This window comes from Liolophura sinensis, chromosome 7 (genome assembly GCF_032854445.1).
Source record: "Liolophura sinensis isolate JHLJ2023 chromosome 7, CUHK_Ljap_v2, whole genome shotgun sequence".
Taxonomy (NCBI): domain Eukaryota; kingdom Metazoa; phylum Mollusca; class Polyplacophora; order Chitonida; family Chitonidae; genus Liolophura; species Liolophura sinensis.
Genome location: NC_088301.1, coordinates 7,391,206 through 7,407,372, shown reverse-complemented (window position 1 = coordinate 7,407,372; position 16,167 = coordinate 7,391,206). Strand labels below are relative to the sequence as shown.

At 35.8% G+C, this 16,167-nt stretch overlaps 1 protein-coding gene across 2 annotated transcripts in view; it reads left to right on the top strand.

The window, feature by feature from the left end:
• The window catches only part of LOC135471949 (neurocalcin homolog), a 197,017-nt gene that overhangs the window by 119,296 nt on the left and 61,554 nt on the right, over nt 1-16,167 (top strand). The window contains exons 1-2 of one of the 2 annotated variants that reach the window (XM_064751413.1): nt 5,789-5,846; nt 12,453-12,520. The gene's annotated coding sequence lies outside the window, so the exon portion shown is untranslated. Of the gene's footprint in view, nt 1-5,788; nt 5,847-12,452; nt 12,521-16,167 lie in introns of those variants that run through there. The other variant, XM_064751412.1, reaches the window with a different exon arrangement.

Sequence of the window (16,167 nt, the reverse complement as noted above, 5' to 3'; positions counted from 1 at the left end):
GTCCCTATGCATTAGATTCACACTGAAGCATTGAGCATGGTTTCTTTCATCTCAGTGCTGAATTGAACATAGGATAAGGCCTTCCGGCATTTTGTTACATGTGCATATAGACTGATTTCATATTAATAATTAATGCCTTGAACGTTTCTTTACTAGGTTCAGACAGTTGATTGTGTTGCAGGGAGAAATGAATTTTTGATAGCAATTGAGGAAGTACGACCTGAGGGCATGTTTTGTCTGGACTTTTAAATGAAATGTTCAGAAATCAAGGGGAAGCAAGTGTACTTTAAAGTGATTTTTAATGCACAGTATGTGGCTTGCGTTAAGTGAAATGGAATGGTGCAAATTGCCATGAACACATCTGTTATCTGCTGTATTAAAGCTGCAGTGATTGTGTTTAAATAGTTCAGAGAAAAAACTGATGCAGGAAGCCACACCCAAAGTTTAACTGGGGTAAACTCAGACTCAACACTGTCCATTTCAGCAAGCTGTGTAAATAACTAAAAGAAACAGCTCTGTATATAAGTGAATGTTGTCAAGCGTTGGAAATTGGTTCAGTCTATACATGACTGTGTTTTCAGTGTTTCGGGTATGTTTGGCATGTAGTGCTCACGTTTACCCTCATCAGGAGTCCACGACAAAGATTAAGAAAGCATATGCTATCATTTGGATTTACGCAGAAGTTCACGTAAGTTCTTGCCTCTACGGTAGCCTGTTAAAGGATGAAGAGGAAATATCTCGTCAGAATCTCGTCAAGATCTTAAGTACTACAAAGTAGCTGTAATCTAAAAAAAAGAAGATTTGGGTATTCTGCGTTTATTAAGCCACAAGAATCTTGCCCAAATCTAAAAACCACAAAGCAGTTGCGTGTTAAGATAGGAGATTAGAGGAATCCATGCTTAGAAAACCACCAGAATCTCGTCAAGATCTTAAGTACTACAAAGTAGCTGTAATCTAAAAATAAGAAGATTTGGGTATTCTGTGTTTATTAAGCCACAAGAATCTTGCCCAAATCTAAATACCACAAAGCAGTTGCGTGTTAAGATAGGAGATTAGAGGAATCCATGTTTAGAAAACCAACAAAATATCGTCCAAATGTTAAGCACTACAAAGCAGTTGTACGCAAAAATAAGTAGTCTTGGGGATTCCGTGTTTATTAAGCTGTGAGAATTTTCCCAAATCTAAGTACCACGAAGTAAATTGTAAATTTTATTTATTAATTAATTGATTTATTTTTGTCATCAGCTTGTCACCAGATGTACTGTAATTCTTCAACCTTTTTGCATCTTTGTAAAGTGTTTATTCAAAAATGTTCTGTTGACTGATAAAATTGTGATGCCCTGAAATGGGCCAGCCTATTAAAGCATGTAGTTTTGTCTGGAAAGACTGTATCTGCATAAACTGAACTGAAAGTTGCTCTTTCATGTGCGAAAAGATTGAGGAATTAGGGTGTATTGTTTATATATACGGTATAGGTGTGTCAGGCTGCATGGTCAGGCTATAGTGACAGTCCTATAATGATGTCATTGAGATATGATAGCTGAAAAACTCGAACATGAATAATGTATTGATACTTGGACATACCCATCAGACATCTCAGAGGACAAATTTGCTGCCTACAAAACTATTATGTCTTAAAATATCTCATCCAGACTGGGAAATAATCTATTTACCTAATTCGTCAACCTTTTCAGCCGTTTCTGTGACCGATATTTTGAAACATTCGGAGAGAATTGCATGATGTATAGAAATAATTTGCACATGCAGTTTTTTGTAGATTGCATCTTTAATGACACAAACAAATCGTTCCATAAATATGCATAAATGCCATTGAAAAAAGCGCTTTAAAGGCTGAAAACATTGAAGATTTACAGTATTTGATTGGTGTTTAACACTGCGTTTCAGAATTTTTTCACTTGTATGACAGATGTCAGGCTTCTTCTTGCAATGCCTGAAGTAAACCACTGACCTTCGCCAGGTACCTGACAGGCCTCTTCACATGTAAAAGCAGAAACAGAAATTTAATTGGTCTAGGGATGGTAATGTCTGTGAGCCAGCACTTTAACCCTCTTTACCAGTGGCCTCTATGATGTTGAATGGCTTGGAGATAATCCTGTATTATCGTATTGGGTTTGCCACATTTTGCAGCAAAGCATGTGTTAGTTATTGGATTTATGACAGATGACAGACAAAACATTATTAACTTTGTATTGTTAGAATATGAAGATATTACATGTTTCTGCTATATTTAGGGATATTGAAGATTTTTTTGTCACTTATATTGTCAATATCCATTGATTTATCACCTGTGATGGTTGTAAGATATGCAAAATTAATGTGGTAATATCTTAATGAAGTTCATTAAAAACGTTTTCCATTGTTTTTTAGCATATTCATTATCATAGCACAAATCTAATTCTGTTTGAGATTCTTGTCATTTTATGTTCCATGCTGATACTATATTAAAAGCATTACAAACTTGATTTTAAAAGATTACCAACAGACAAATTGAAAACATTCCCGTTTACACTTAAAAGCCCTTTTTTGAAAGAAGCTATAGAGATCTACCCTAATTCTTCAACTTTTTCAGCTGCCTGTTCGACAAATATTTTGAAACATTCTGACAAAAATGTGGTGTAGAGGAATAAGTTGCACAGTTTTGTGAAGCCTGCATCTTAAGTGACATAAAGAAATCATTTTTAACTTCATTTTCTTGATAATTGCATGCATAAATTCCACGTGAAAAAGGGCTTGAGTGGTAGTAAAGGTTGAAGATTTGAAGGAAATGGTTATTATCATATACACAATGTGGAAGATATGCACCAAACACACTTATTTGTCTTTAAGTGTATGAGCTATATCAAAACGTTAAAAATAAAACTTTAATATATAGCACATGCAAATCAGTCATACATTTTTGCCAAACTAGAAATGAAGTTTGATATGTGCATGTCAAAAAAGCTATTATTTTCTTGGAAACCTAAAAGTTTTTTTCCTTCTTTCTTTGTGAGATGCAAGAAACGATTTAGTGCAAATACAAGATCAAGTTTGTGCAAAATCAAATATGTGAATCTACTATTATATTCTGACTGATATTTGCAAACATTTTTGTTCATTGTTTTTGGCCTTTTTGTTGTTGTAGTATGACACTTAGGCTTCCATTCAGCCATCCTAAATGTTTGCATGCTTTTTCCCAAGCACGCTTGAAGCAGGCTTTCCATGAATTTTTAACTGCAGTAATTTGCCTAAAATTTCATCCAAAAAATTGCATTTTAGGGGTGAATAAATGTCATAAAATATTTTTATGGTGCTGAAATTTACATGTGTCCAGTAGGACTTCATCCAACCTTCAAAACAAACCTCAAAACATCTTTCCAAGATCAGTAGAACTCTTGGAATCAGCATAGACGTGCAACTGAGTCATGGGCTAAATTTTAGCTCATTTACCATAGCCTTCTGTAACATCTTAAGAGTGTTAATTAAATTATTCTACTCTGAATGTTAGTAACCATTATTATCTACATCATACTCACGGGATAAGGTCATGGAGCTGAAATGTTACTCTCGCTGCAGCACATTGGCCATTGACAGGTCCCAAATACCCACCATATAAAAATTATTTTCAAATATCTTTCTCTCTTAAAAGAAAAATCGAAAAAATAAAATATTGAAGTACACATTTACGACTTATTTTATCTGAACTTTATGTAATTTTTATGTTTTCTCCACCTTTAAGTTGACGGAGCTAAAATGTGGCTCATGGTGCAGAACATTTATCATTGACAGGTGAAGTTGTGTACATGCAGCTCTCTTTCTGATTCACCTTTGTTTGTAATGTCAGTGATTTGTTAGTTGCCTTACAAGGTTTGGATTCTCCGAACTTGATTTTTTCAATCCATAAACCTGACTGAAATCACAGGAATTACACTCCCAGTGACAAAGTGTGACCCCACACAAAAAAAAATGCCATTACTTTTTATGATAGTTTACAATTTAATTTTATAAATTTTATGTTTAGGATTATACAGTATAAACAAAGTAAGTGAATGGCACTGCTTAGGTTTTGGGAGAGTCACTTAGTTGAAAAGGAAGGAATTTGTTGTTCATGACAACGCAAAAGTATCAACTGCCAAAGTATCACATATGTTATAAAATGTGATGGAATGAAATTGTCCTGCGATACATTCCATTATGCATCAAATGATTCTTGAGTGCAGTGTAAAACACAAATGAAATGAGATTCATTCACAGACTTAAAAGGTCGTAGGAAGCATGATTTTGAGTTACATTGTTAAAATGTCTTTTTACAGAGTCATAATGTCACCATTAAAGTTTGGGATCAGAAACTCTAATGTTTTTCTACATATGGCCCTGGGTAGGTACGTGTAAATCATGAAGATCACGTTTGTCTGTCATCCAGCTGCTTCAGTTCGGGCTTTGCACTGGGAATTTCCTGATACCGTGCTCTCACTATTCATGGGAATTTGTGCACAACATGTGATTGACAAATTTTGCCCCAGAGAGACAGTTCGCATAGTTCTTGAAAACTTGTTTTCCATCAACATCACATAATGTACAAACTCATCAACGTCACATAATGTACAAACTCGTCAACGTCCCATAATGTGCAAACTTGTCAATGTCACATAATGTACAAACTTGTCAACGTCACATAATGTACAAACTTGACAACGTCACATAATGTACAAACTTGCCAAAGTTCTGTGATTTACCAGTTTCAATCACCCATGAAACTGACCACCATTGTATACCCACTAAGGGAAAAATTCTTCAGTATGGAATAAATAATATAACAATGAAATAAATAATATGTCATTGGTCTCAGGTTTATGTCTGGATTTTCCTATATTTTTGAGAAATAATTCCTGTATTTCTCCTATGTTTTTATTAAAATCCTGTATTTTCTGCTATGTATTTGCTGAGAGGTACTCTGAGGTCTTGTCTTGCACAAGTCCAAGCAGTTTCATAATCTGCTGTGAATTATAAGCTTTAACTAATGCACTAGCTAGGTCCTGGCTTCACAAAGCTTCTTAAGTTCAACAAATTACTTAAGTCAATAGTATTTTGCTTAAATCCAGCATGCAGTGTTTTTCGACAATACTCAAAATTTGAGCAAATTGTGTAAATTGCTTAAGTATGCTAAAAACGTTTATATGCTATGTCAAAGCTCACAGACTTGCATGTTAGCAGTGACTTCTAGTTGTTTGTTGACCCAGGCATTCACCTTCAGTGACGTCTGTAAAGGTATCGGTTTCACCAGGTTTGTCAGCTGAACCTGTACTGTTTATAGTCTTGTGTTAATACAACAAACCGGGTTCAGAAACCGGAGATTTAAATTGCAGGAACATAAGATTTCAAAAGTTATTTTTAACCAGGTTTTCCTTTTTTTAGTATCTTCTGTGGGCAGAACCTGGAGATTGTGGCAGATTTTCCTATTATATGAAATAACCTCTTGTGTAACTTAAGGTTAAAGAACTCTGCTGATTTTTATCAAGGTTTCTTATTTCAATTAAGGCTTGAAAACCCAGATTATGACTTAAGGAATTGGAGCTTAGTGTGGGACAAAGTTCTTAAAGTATTACATTGCATTCCCATTTTGTGTTTCCATTTTGCATGCAGAACAGCACTGGTCTTACATCTGTCTTTAAGGTGTTAATACATGATATCTTAAGCCACCATTGACTGCATGCACTTTAAGGTAAGGTTTCTTTGCCGTCTTCTGTGGTTTATGTGTGTAAGTCAATGTCATAACAATGCTTCTAGAAATTGAATTTCTTACTTGATCAAATATTTGTAGTGATCACATCAAACTCAGATGAATTACGGTGAGTATAAAATGGTTTCTAAAGTTGACATATCCAGACCTCAGATTTGTCATTCTTGTGACCTTCTGAAGGTCATACATTCTACTGAACCTAGGCAAACCTGCAATGAGAATTCACTGGATTTAGCAGAAAACTGAAAGGGTGTAAAAAAATAATAGTAACAACTACTTTAGACTACTATTAAAAAAAAATTTTCTGTTGAGTGTATATAAATTGAATGGGTGTTCAGATTTGTATTTTAGCTTTTTTTTCCAAGAACACTCGGTAGTCTCCGCCGAATTAGGTCACACAAGTCCAAGCTTTACGAGCTTTCAGAGCTTCAACGTTTAGTTCAGTGTTAAAGAATCCAAAAGAGTGACAACAAGCATATCAAATATTTTCATGAAAGGATTTCCTGTTCTGCATACCATGATAAAAACAGCTTGTCGAAGAACCCTTTATAGTTATTTTCTTCAAGTTTGGAGCAATTTGACCCTCAGGAATTCATGGATTTAGGGTACAAGATGAAAGGATTTTGTACACACCAAAAACAGCCTTATTTCCTCTCATTATTATACAGCTGAAAGCTACTAGAGGAATACGTCTGAACTCAAAAGGTTTGGTTACTTTAGGCTAAAATCTGAAGCTTAACTGAAGTGAAAACTGATAAATAGCAAATCTCTGCACATGTCCATATCAATAAGCTATAGGCATAAGCTATTCAGAATGCCATTGATAACAGGCAGTTGTCATAGCATATTGGCATGAATTGAGAGTACCTCAGAGAATAAAATAATATGTATTGTGAAGTGGACAGAGGGAAAGAATAGTAAATAAATATTTAATTTTATGATAAACACATCAAATGTACACAATAATAGTTGATAAAGCTATAGCTTACGAGTCAGTATATACATGTATTGCCAATGTGGGGGGCAAAGATAAAATTCAAGGTCTGAAAATTCAGAATTTGTAGTCTGGCCAGAGATTTCAGTGTGCTAGCTGGTACCAGTGCTTCTGGCTGGAAATAGGTTAGGGCGGTAAATTTATTGTTTTTGGTAGATTTTGGTAACAAAATCTGGACTCTAATCTTTAAGTTACATTCAAGTTTATGCAAGGTTGTATATGTCATGTACAATATCAAATATTCACTGTTGTCTTACTCATGTTTTCACTGTCAGCTTGCAATGATTTCAACATATTATATATTTATTCTTCAAAAAGGATTGGTCATCTAGTACTTGAATATGGACACTTTTTCTGTGGCTATATATATATATATATATACATATATATATATATATATATATATATGTATGTATGTATTCAACCAACTTCCCTGCTGACCATGGGTAACTGGCTGATCTAGTGGACAGTTTTGGTCTAGCTGTCTTTCACCTCTTTGCATTGTGATGTGGTAAAAGAAAGAAAACGAGTTTTTTAAACGAGAGTCAGATACTGTTGGCTGTTGACATGTAGTAGATATCTTCAAATATCATCAAATATCATCAAATGCTAACATTATATCTTCTTGACTTGACAGTGGCCTGAGGATAGAATTCATGAAATTCTGATGCATTTGTGGTTTTCCCTTTACTTTTTTCTTTAAGTATCAATAAAAATGGCCGTTGTATTGTAAGTGTATATAACCCAGTCATGTGTTGCTAGCTTTGAAATCAGACACGTTGATAGATGTGCCTAGCACTAGGGTTAAGTACAGGTTAGGTATGTTGTGCCTTTACAATGAAGTGTGTGTAACAGCATGATTTTTGGGGGTATTCTTGGTTATAATAACAGGTTGACATTTTCCCAGTTTGACGATTTCCCAGCTGATATGTATTATTTGGAAAGATAAGAAATCCTTGTATAACTATAAAATTTAAGTATGACACAGATGAATGGGTACGGTGTATGTACTTATAGGATGTTCAGATCTATCACTAAAACCAGGTACAAAATACCTCATAAATCAAGTCCTTGATTCAAGCTAGTCTGCTGCTTTAGCTGGCAGTGTTAGTAAATGAATGAGAATACCGTTTGAAGTCCTCGCAACACTTGACCAGAGGGGACGTGCGTTCACTTCTAGCTCCAGCCAGTTTTATGATATGCTTTTTGTTTTGGGATAGTTGTTAGTTGCCCGAAAGAAAATGTCAATTAAATACCACTTTACAAGTGGCAAAGCTGTAATTGGATATAAATATGTAGAATGGTCTAATGGCTGCTAATTTTCCTCAACACCGTTTTTTTGGTGCATTTGCATCCTCAAGAAGTATTTTGGTCACATTGGTTTAATTTGTATGTGATTTGGTTTTTATCGATTTGTATGTGATATTATTTCTCTCACAAAGCAATGAATAAATGAGCATTGTAACTGTTTTTTATGCCTATTAATTATATAGGTATGCGAGATTATATTACGTATATAGATATATATATATATTCTCTTATATATACATGTATATATTGTTGCCTGTTTGCCATTACTTGTATATGGGAAACCAGGAGCAATCAAATCCTGCTGTAGTAAACTACTAGAAACCACATGTCATAGAACTGAATGACTCTCTGAATCCTGCTATGATCTTGTTGATTTTTGTAATCCGAGCGGTATGATTGCACTCATCGATTACTCATGATCTTTCGTTAGCTCGAGACACCGCTGTATGTGGGTTATATCCTCTGGGTATTCAAACTATTAAGAAGCAAGGTCCATACATAATTTCAACTGGAAACTTGAAACTCAACACCCTAGTTCAACATATATACATTACTATGAATCCCTGGTTAAAATGATAAATTAAAAGCTCGCAACTCTTTCAGTGTATGAGTTATGAGCAAAAGTCCAGTTCTGTAAACCCTATTGTGTTTTAGTTGGTAGCCTCAAATCCCATATGAAGTGCTCATAGCCCGTGCTCAGAATGCAGTCCTAAACTGATGATTGTCACTTGTACACTGAATCTAGCCTAACAACAAATGCCCGTCCAGAACGCTAGCCCCAGTCCAGCATTAAATTTACAATGAAGTTACTGTGAAGAAACTAACCCCTAACCATTCCTCAGAAACTGAATGATCCCTAACACTAGCTTTGAGAATCCTCAGGCTAACCATAATCCAGTTGTGAATTCAGAGTGGAGGTATTGTCTGAACACTGGATCAGCCCCAGGACTAGTTTAGCAAAACACCAATTGTCTTCACTATCAGAATGATTTGAGTCCGCAGGCTTACTACAAGCCAGTCACAGTGGTATAATTCTCCAAAGGAAAACTGAATACTCTCAGAAATGTTCCCTAAAAACTGGATGCTCCCCAGGACTAGTTTAATGAAACGCCAAGCTGAATGGTCATCTGTTTCCAGTGAGCGAGGGATTCTCAGTTCTGAGACTGCTAGGCTTGCTGGGTCTTATGGAGTTTTACCTCCCGTTGGTTGTCAGAGTTTTGGATCGGCTTGCTCTTTACCAACGCTTCGGGCAACCATCCACCAGAATGAATGCTGTCAGCCTCTTTTGTACCTTCCGAACCGAACAGAGAGAAATTTGATTGGCTGACACTAAAATAATTCCCATCTAATTGGTCTATCCTCAGGCACACGCACCCATATGTTGTCGTCCTGTATGACAGGAACGTGGCTCTGACAGCAATAGCTAAATCCTAGTGAGATTTTTAACTCTGCTATCCTTCCAAATATTTCCCATATAACTGCTCCCCCGTTTTCAAAGTTTATTTTAAGGCAACAGATGCCTAATGCCTCGAATTTACCTCCAAAAATGTGTTACAAAGAGGCTCTTATATTACAGCCGTAAGTGGGAAGGTCTGCCAGCAACCTGCGGATGGTCGTGGGTTTCCCCTGGGCTGTGCCCGGTTTCCACCCACCATAATGCTGGCCGCCGTCGTATAAGTGAAATATTCTTGAGTACGGCGTAAAACACCAATCAAAAAAAAAAAAAAATATATAATATTACGGCAGTTGTCAGCTGCGTCATAATGCACGCAGAAATCAAAACGTGAATATAACCCTAGTCCTTACAGCTCCCCTGTTGTTGAGCGAGTGGGTTATTTGATAACCTTAAACCTTCCACTTAGCTTTTTAAATGTAGCAGTCAACAATATCTCCAAAATTAACAAATTTTTGAAAAATATTCATCACTTCTCATAAAGTACAACACCGACAACTTAACACAGGTTAACAGATGATGAACGATATTAACTATTAAACAAATTCAAGCTACCTTGGAAGTAATAACCATCAAACTTCTCACTACAGTGTCATGAAATAACATCACAATCAAAAATAATGTAATAAACTTACAAGAAGTTGCAGAATAAAGAAGAGATGGCTGTCTTCATGACAGTCATATTTCCAAAGGTGCATGACCATTTATATAATGTTGATATATGATGAAAACTGATGACTGTGAAGCAGTACTGGTTGGTGTCAGTATAATGTGACCGGGTCTGGTGTCATATCTGGTGTCTTTGGCATGATACCTCAGTGACAACGGCAGCACTTTCGTGGCATGGCCTCACCTTGCCATATGGAGACACAATATATGTAGTCCCCTACATAGACCTAATGACTCCTCGTCGTCATATGACTGAAAAATTGTTAAGTACAATGTAAAACCTCAAGCATGCATACATAGATATAATTTGGACCGTACGTGATTGTGTAGTTACGCATGATTGGCCTATATGCTAGGAATAGAAACGGAAACCATGGGTAGGCTCCCTTTACATGGTGACGGTTCAGTGTTTTTACCTTCACTTGGTCTGATATTTTATCCATTTGTATGAGGTATATGTTCACATGTTTGGACTTCATGAGCTTTTCATGCCTACCCTGATTCATATAGTGTTTGGGACACCTGGTCTACTCTTTTTAGGCTATATCCATGTAACTGTAGCAGGAATAGTTCCTTTTTTTCTCACATGGTTAGTCCATACAATGAGCAACATATTCATATCTTTACTTTTCCAAAAACTGCACTTTCAGCACTACTAATACCTGTTCTAAAAATAAGATTTATTTGATTTATTTATTTGATTGGTGATTTACGCCGTAATCAAGAATATTTCACTTATACGACGGCGGCCAGCATTATGGTGGGTGGAAACCGGGCACAGCCCGGGGGAAACCCACGATCATCCACAGGTTGCTGGCAGACCTTCCCATGTACGGCCGGAGAGGAAGCCAGCATGAGCTGGACTTGAACTCACAGCGACCGCATTGGTGAGAGGCTTCTGGGTCATTACGCTGCGCTAGGGCGCTTACCGACTGAGCCACGGAGGCCCCCTAAAAATAAGAAGATTTATTATGGATGACAGGCTTATTAAGTACAAATAGTCCGATGTACTGTATTTAACCTGCACATGTAAATCCGCTTTGAAATGCACATTAATTAAAGGCCTGAAAAGGATATTTTTGATGCCAATACTTAACTTTTTTCTAATAGGAAATTTATCAAACTTCACAAAAGCCTTATCAAAGCTGCAGTATAAGTTGTTTGAATAAGTCAAGCAAAATGTGTGACTTGATAACAGTTAAACTTTAAAAGTCAAATAGAATGTCCATCCTTTGAAAAAATTGACTCTAGTATAAATGTACAGCTAAATGAACTATACTTGACAAGCTCTTTAATTATTATCATCAAATCGTGGTCTTAAAAAAAGTACAGGTTGTACATCCATAAAAATCTCTTCCCTGTTAAACTGCGGTAATCACTAAATCATGGGTGTTTTCATTTATTTATTTATTTGATTGGTGTTTTACGCCGTACTCAAGAATATTTCACTTATATGACGGCGGCCAGCATTATGGTGGATGGAAACCGAGCAGAGCCCGGGGGAAACCCACAATCATCCGCAGGTTGCTGGCAGGCCTTCCCATGTACGTCCGGAGAGGAAGCCAGCATGAGCTGGACTTGAACTCACAGCGACTGCATTGGTGAGAGGCTCCTGGGTCATTACGCTGCGCTAGCACGCTAACCAACTGAGCCACGGAGGCCCCTGGGTGTTTTCATGTTTGAAGACTTAATTCAAAGAAACTATAATGAGTAGGGAAATCTATAACTTGCAGAAATTTACTGCAGCTTTCAGGTGTGAAGTTTTCTAAGCTTGCAAGCATGCAGCGGTTCTTTTCTTCATAAACATTATTGCTCTTGTGAAAAGTGAAAAGTTTCTAATGGTGAAGGTTTAACATCAGTGAAATAAGTACTGAATATATAAATTGATCTACATTATTATAAAACACCAGTTGAATATAGTGTAGAGGAGTTCAAAACTATTAAACAATTGAGTGTATATATATTTAAATTTAATAAACAACAAAAAGCAACACCAAAAAAGAAAAAAAAATGTTAAACAGTTGAAACATAATTGTAATAAATAATTTAAAGGTTTATGGACTTGTCTGCGAAAATATTTTATACAATACTCCACTGTTACTTTTGCCCCTCGTTAGGTGAACAATGTGTTATTCATACTTGTGGTAGCTACATTTTTTTGTGTCACTGTGACAGCTTGTTATAGATTAACTATAATTATGTACATGTTTGGCAAGTTACGCTGTCATTGTGGTAAAAATAGACAGTATTATCATAGTGTGTAACCCATGATCGTTTTTCTTTTACAGAAATTTGCTGAAGAGAATTTGGCTTGGTCGAACTTAGTAGTATTGCTTCACATATATGTGGTATAAAGGTAAGTTCTTTTCTTTTTTTATCCCAGCAAAAACATTTCAGCAAAATTAAGGGATATAAAATTTGGGCTGTCTGTCTGTCCATCCGCTTGTTTGTCTGCTATGCTTTAATTTCCATGCACTGTCTGTATGCTTGAGCATTGCCTGAAATCTGTTGATATGCTATCAGTACATATCAGCCTGCACAGTGATGTTACAGTTATGTCATGGTTAATTGTATCTAGTCAGAATCATCAATTATGTGACCTCTAATTTTATGAGATCAAAACAAAGCAAAGTTACAAAGTTTAGAATGATACCCTTTTGGAACATTATGGAAACATACTAACATGTATACATCACCAGTATAGTTTAAAGTGTGGCTTTGATTTTTTTTTTTTTTGCTGCATGAAGGACATTGTCACTAACACATTATATATATCAAGTTTAAATTCATTGGGAGAAAATTTTAAGCAGAAAGAAACAAAATTAAATGGAAAAAGGACTTGTGTCAGCCAGCAAAGGGGAGTGACTTGTGTCAAGACTGAATGGTTTTGCTACAGTTGTCTCCCTTGTGTAAGGTATTGCGATACAAAGCCTCCGATGTAAACGCTACGCATATTCCAGTTTAAAGAAATTAATATTGGTGATGCACCATTGTATCTTTACACTTCTAGCAAAGTAGCTTGTTAAAGGCATTAGTCATAGTGCAAAAAGAATATATGACAGTCAAAATATGGTCAAAGTAGCTTGTTAAAGGCACTAGTCATAGTGCAAAAAGAATATATGGTCAAAGTAGCTTGTTAAAGGCACTAGTCATTGTGCAAAAAGAATATATGACAGCAATATATGATCAAAGTAGCTTGTTAAAGGCATTAGTCATAGTGTAAAAAGAATATATGACAGCAGTATATGATCAAGGTAGCTTGTTCAAGGCACTAGTCGTAGTGCAAAAAGAACCTTTTACTTAAAATTCCATTGCATATATGACAGCCTATTCATGGTCAGTGTACCTTCTTCATGCCACTTATAGTCTCAGTGAGAATCGTGTACTTACAGTTCCAGTGGATATATCACAGCATATAGATAATCTAGTTTGTTGACAGTACTTAAATTATAGTACATTGAGAATCATGTATTCTATATCACAGCATACATATATACCATCTACTTTGTTCAAGGCATTTATTTATAGTCCAGTGAGAATGTTGTACTTGCAATTCCACTGTGTACCACAGCATATATATATATATATATATATATATAGCTAGCATGTTTGAGAATTTAAAGCATGCTGTTATAATGAATGGTTTGTTAACTTTATTATTAGGCTGCTACTGAGGCCCTGAATGTGCAGAATGCAGATTGAGTACTCTGACAGGGCCTATTGGTTGTGCAGTGTCACAAATTACAGGGTATTGTTCTTGATGTCACTCCAGACCTCCTCCTAACCTCTTCAGAATAGTCAAGAACGTCTTGACTCAGTTTTCTGCCCTGCCTGGAGAATGTTTTACAATGGTGGCCTGTTGTAGGTGAAATTTCATAGAATGCATATCATAGAATGAGACAGGTGTGTCGTATTTAAGTAATAACTTGGTATTATGAATATGAAATTTATTGATTTGTTGCAAATTCTGAATCCTATTCAGTATGCATTATTATTTATATTGGTGGAAGGCATAGATATATATTTGAAGAAATAGAGAAAGATCCCCTGTGAGGAGAATTGACATAGGGAAAAAAAAAAAATAAAATGCCTTCTCAACTTTCTACATTCTGTTATATTCCAACTGCAGTGTCAAACTTCATGTTATTTTCAAGGAATATGAATATGAATGTCCACAGAGGTCTTTATACAGGATATGTGTTACCAGTAACTAAGGAACATGTTACGTAAATGTCAAAACAGGCAGTGGGTTAGTTACATGGCATAATACATGGATAAATTGTTGCTGGGAACAAGGTCATACATGTATAAAGCTGTTAAGTAGCGAACAATAGAAAAATCAGTATCTAAGAGTGTCTATCAGAAGGGCGACTAGTGACGATGCGTCTTTATTAGGATCGAACGGAAGACCCTGTGGATAATCTGTGACATCATATTTGTACATATACAATGTATGATATATACAGTGAGTGATGAAAATGAACTGGTTTGACAAAATTAATCAACATAAATTATACAAACATGTGGTACATCATCATGTTATGAGACACGATATTAGATCTGATGACTACCATTGATTTATGGAAAGACTTTAAACGAAAGTGTCAATGACAGTGTGCATGAGTGTATACGCTTACTGACTGGAAGATGACAATATTCTTCGTTGTTGATATGTTGTCAATCTGAAGCGGAGATCTGAGGTCTGGCCAATATAATGTTTGCCACACCCTATGCAAACAAGTGCATATACAGCATTTTTTACAGTGCAGCACATGTCAAATTTTACATTAAACAAAAAATTTTCTCTCTCAGATTGAAAGCTTGATCCTTCTAACATGTGTATGTATGTTCCACATGTAGGTTTATTGCATTTAGAAACCGATGGAGTCATGGATTTTTCTGAAAAGTGAGTGCGAGTTAACATTTTCTTGAGGCTTGGAGCCTGTTTAATGACATTAGATTGGGCTAGAATATCTTTCATCCTGTCACTGTTTTTTAGAATTGGTAAGGTTTTCTCAGTGATCGGGAAGATGTTGTTATTATTGGGGTTATGTGTTGAAACAAATGGAATTACCATCTTGTCAGGTTTTTTCTGTGAGGGCTCCCTCAGTTTAGTCAATGAATGACTCTGAGCGGTCCTAATTCCTTTGTCATTTAATCCGTCCAGATAACCCCTATTGCATAGACATGATGTAAGTTCTATAAATCTCTGATTTTGTTTTCATTTTTGGTTTACTATTTTACAGATTCTCCTGGCAAGGGAATATGGGATATTTTCCCGAGTATGACACGCATGATTTGAACTAAAATGAAGATAGAGTTTTTTGTCTGTGGGTTTTTGATAAATATCAGTTGATATAGAAGTCCCCTCCTTCAAGACAAGTATGTCTAAAAAGGGTATTGACTTAGAATTTACTTCCATTGTGAAGGATATTTGGGGATGAAGGTTATTGAGGCTGTCAAAGAGAAGATCAATCGTCCCGGCTGCCTTTGGCCAGAAAATAAAACAATTATCCAGATATCTTTTCTAATGGCTTTTAAATTCTGTTGCAAAATCATGTCCAAACATGGTTTCTATTTTTTTGTAAAGAGATTTTTCTAAATAGCCTATTACTAATGTTGCATAAACCGGGGCCATCTTTGTTCCCATTGCTGTCCCAAGAATTTGTACATAACGACAATCGTTAAAACAGAAGGAGTCCTTGTTTAAGATAAACTTTATACAATCTGTTTGAAATTTGTTTTTGAAGCGTTTGTCCAGTGATTCGGGATGTTGATTTAACCAATATTGTATTGCTTCTATTCGTAGTTCGTGCTGAATGTTGCTATATAAACTGATCACATCAAAAGTGGCCATTTCAACATCTTGGTCTACATCCTGCGGTAACTTATTTAGGAAGTTGATATCATCTCTGACGTTATTGTTTACATGAGCAATAAATGGCCTAAGTAAAAGGTCAACTGTATGGCTAAGCCTTTGTGTAGGAGAGCAAGGGCCAGCTA